The sequence below is a fragment of the Athene cunicularia genome (assembly GCF_003259725.1).
Source record: "Athene cunicularia isolate RWA chromosome 12 unlocalized genomic scaffold, athCun1 chr12_part1, whole genome shotgun sequence".
NCBI classification, from domain to species: Eukaryota; Metazoa; Chordata; class Aves; order Strigiformes; family Strigidae; genus Athene; species Athene cunicularia.
Window position 1 is genome coordinate 13,195,962 of NW_020799116.1, and position 3,564 is coordinate 13,199,525.

The 3,564-nt window shown below is 54.3% G+C and overlaps 1 protein-coding gene across 1 annotated transcript in view; it reads right to left on the reverse strand.

Annotated features, from left to right (window-relative positions):
- The window catches only part of OXTR (oxytocin receptor), a 9,973-nt gene extending 7,053 nt beyond the window's left edge, over window positions 1–2,920 (reverse strand). The window contains exon 1 of the mRNA XM_026857826.1: window positions 2,915–2,920. The gene's annotated coding sequence lies outside the window, so the exon portion shown is untranslated. The remainder of the gene's footprint in view (window positions 1–2,914) is intronic.
- Window positions 2,921–3,564: the final 644 nt, after the last annotated feature.

The following is a 3,564-nucleotide window of genomic DNA, read 5'->3' on the forward strand; positions in this document are numbered from 1 at the left end:
GAAGGCAAACCCCCCCCCCCCGGTCATGGCGTTGGGCAGCCTCCTCATGCGCAGCCCTGACCCCTCGGTGTCTGCAGCCTCCGGGGGTCGGGGAGAGCAGAAACCCCCCGGGCAGGCACAGCGTAGTGGGGCGAGGGGCCATTTTCTCAGGACAGCAGCGTGGGATGGCAGCAGCACCCTGGGAAGGCCACTCAAGGCGGTGGGCGAGATGGTCTTTCTGAGTGGCAGATGGTGGGCGAGGTGTCAAAAGGGCCTTTCGGCGCTGAGGAGGGAGCCGTGGGTGCCCCCTTGGCCCGGGGATTCTGGGGGAGCTGGATTCCAGCAGGCACCCTCAGCAAAGCTCTCACTGCATCTACCAGCAGCACCCAGCGAGGAGGCTCACCCTTCCCTTACTTGGCAGGTGAAACAACCACCGAGAACCTTTTTATTTTCCTTTTGGGTGGATTATTTTAGAGTATTATTAAAGCATTTCTACCAAAGAAGAAAAGGTGGCCGTGTTTGACACCCTTCACCATCAGTGCCGCTAGCTCGGCAGCACATTTTCTGGTTTTCCTGGGACTCAGGCCCCTGCAAGGGAAGTGGGGGCCTGAGTGCAGGCAGAAGTGCTCAGAAGAGCAACCGAGCCACCCCAGCCCCCCTCCAGCAGCCACCAAGTCATTCCTGGGCCACTGAATCAAAAAGGTGGCTCCAGCGGGAGCTCACCCAGCCTGGCCACCACAGCCCCCAGCTCCGGGCCAAAGCTGGTGCTCACTCCCCTGTGCTGCCTTCCCCTAGAAGCCACATCTCAAACCCTACTTAGCCTAGCCTTAGGCATTGAATAAACATCCCTACAGTTATTTTTAAAGATTTTTTTGGGAACCTTTAGCTCCATGCAAGATGTAGAAATGTTAAATACTTTGGCAAGTTCTTCCCTCCAGGGTTCATGTTCTTCCTCCTTCAGGCAATAAAACGGTTGTGGGAATCGCTGAGGATAACAACTCACCATGTGCAATGCTTTTTTTTCATTGCTCTGCCTTTGTCGGGAGAGTTCCGTAGGAGGGACTGACCATGGTGAAATCCTGGCTGCAGTGGAGTCGAGGAGAGGTTTGCCCTTGGCTTCTGCATGGCTCCTTTAGCATCTTGCAGGGCACAGAGATAGTAAATCTGCTTCAGGACTCAGCTGAGAAGGCAGCGCTGGCGAAGCACATGCTTTGGGCAAGACAGAGCGGCCACTGTTCCTCTTTTCCCTCGGAAGGGGTGTCATTTGTAACTACACAGACACGAATTTCTCCACAGACTAGAACTGAACTGCCTCAAATGCAGGAAGGATTGTTATGCCAGTTGTGTTGCTCAGACGTGCGGCAGCTGAACGCCTTGAAGAGTGGTGTGTAATTGCAGAACACATTTTATTTCAACAGTGAATCATAAATGCTAAGCTGTGAAAGAGCTCTCCTAGGATTCATCCTGTTTGTCCCCTTGCCAATGCCAAACTGTTCCCAGGGCTGCGTTTTCCAGTGCTCTGCTCTGATTCAGAAGCGCAGGAGCAGCTCAGTGAGGCGCGTGCTGTCGAGGTGAAGGATCATAAGCCTCGAGGGCTGAACTTTGGATTTAAGAGGCGAAGTTGTGGAAGGTTTTCATTAGCTTTACTTTAAGCATCTTGGCTACAGACTAAGCTCTTTGCTCACGCCACACTTGCAGAGGCAGGATCCTCCCTGCCTTACTGGCAGCAGAGCCTGGACTGGAGCACTGAGGCAGGGTGCCAGAGGCTGGCCATATGAGGCACGGCCAAGCCCCACATCGAGAGCAGCAGGAGGGAGTGTCTCCCCTTTCCCATGAAAGGGGGCAGCAGTGTTACCCCTCCCCATCCAAAGATGGGACCAAATTTCAAGAAGTCCAGGTGCCACCATGTGCCTTGGGTGCTGCTCGGGTGCCCTTGGCCCCACACTGCACTCAGCATTCAGGCAGGTCCCCATGGCCATCACTTTTCTCTCATCTCCTCCCAGCCTGCAACCTCCTCAGCAGCCATTTCCCTTGGATTTCTGGCTGGACAAGCTTCAGTCAGAGCTTTGTGTGCAGCTTCAACTCGTTTGCCACTTGCCAAGACAGCCGAGTGCTCCCGCAGCTCAGCATGAAGACATGCCCAGGGAAACCAAGACTGGCAGCATCCCCATCCCCACAGAGTTTTGCTTACCTCCTGGGCAGCCTGGATACACAAATCATTCACTGGGCTTTGGCATTGACCTCACCAGTTATGCAACATCCAAGTCTTCCATGTATTTTCTCATCTGTGACCCTGTGTTTTGGCTGTCATGCTTTGGCAGCTAAAATGTTTGTTTTAGTAAGCCCAAAAGATTTGCCAAAGGGGAGAAAAAAAAAAAAAAAGAAACCTCTTTGAAAACAAATTCAGTAGCAGGTTCCTGCCCTGCCACGGGCTGCTTCATCCCCATGTGTACCTGGTGCCAGGCTGCTCCCAAAGCAGAAGCAAAGGGACCCTGTGGGGATGAGGGTCACCCTGGTCCCCACCAGCTCCAGGTCCCCACCTGATGGAGGGGGTCCAGGTGCAGGGCTGTGCTTCACGGTGTTGCCCCCCCTAGGGATCGGCAGCATGGCCAGGCAGGCTGCCAGGTCCCAGAAATCCCCCTCCCACAGTGTTCCCAGCAGGCTCTGCCTGGCTTATTTCATCCCAGAGCCCCAAACTGCTAAATGGCTTGAATCAGCTCTGAGACAAGTGCATGCCCATCACTTGGGCTCACAGTAGACATCATGGCTGACACAGCACTAACACTTCGATGAAAAAATGAAAAAAACCAAATCAAGCCCCAGATGGGTGCCCACTCCCCTGCCACAGGCTGTCTGTGCAGGCACTGTCACATTCCCCGCTGCCTGGCCCTGGGTTTGGCCATTAGCCTTTGACAGAGTCCCTATGCTAACTGACGGGTGCCAGGGCAAAGGCAAGGCTCGTAGAGGAAATTGCTGCTTTACTAGACCAACAAACAAGCTTTTCAGCAGCTCCAGGAGCAAAGGTTCAAGCTCCCAGAGCAGCCTGGCCGCTGCTGCCTGCAGGCAGCAGAGCTCACCAGGGCAGCCACTGTGCTCACGTTCACACTCTGCATGAGAACTGCCCAATTTTGAGCCGTCTCTTGGAGTCCAAGATTGCACAGGAGGTACAGAAGCTTGTCCAGGCTCCCTCAGGGTGTCTCCAGGAGCTGCGGATAAAACCTTCCCCCCTCCCGCCCCTTCCCAAGCTCCCCAGTGCTCCCGGCCCCAGGCAGCACCCAGCCCTGCGTGGTGCAGAGGCGATGAGCACAGCTGCTGAGGGTGCTTGGGGCACAAGGGAGCATAAGATGAAATAAGCAGAAAATTCGGGCTTTTTTTTTTCCTTTCAACCTTCACTTGCTTATTTTCTTTTGCTCAGTTTCTGTTAAAGGAAAATTTCCACTTGGGTGGGTGGACACAGCTCGGGGGCTGCCCAGCGAGTCCAACCCCCCGACCCATGAAGACAATAACACTGTCACAGCATGAAATTAAAATGATTCACTGCTAATTGTGTGGGGTCACAGCCTGCTGTGTGTCTGTGCAGTAGGG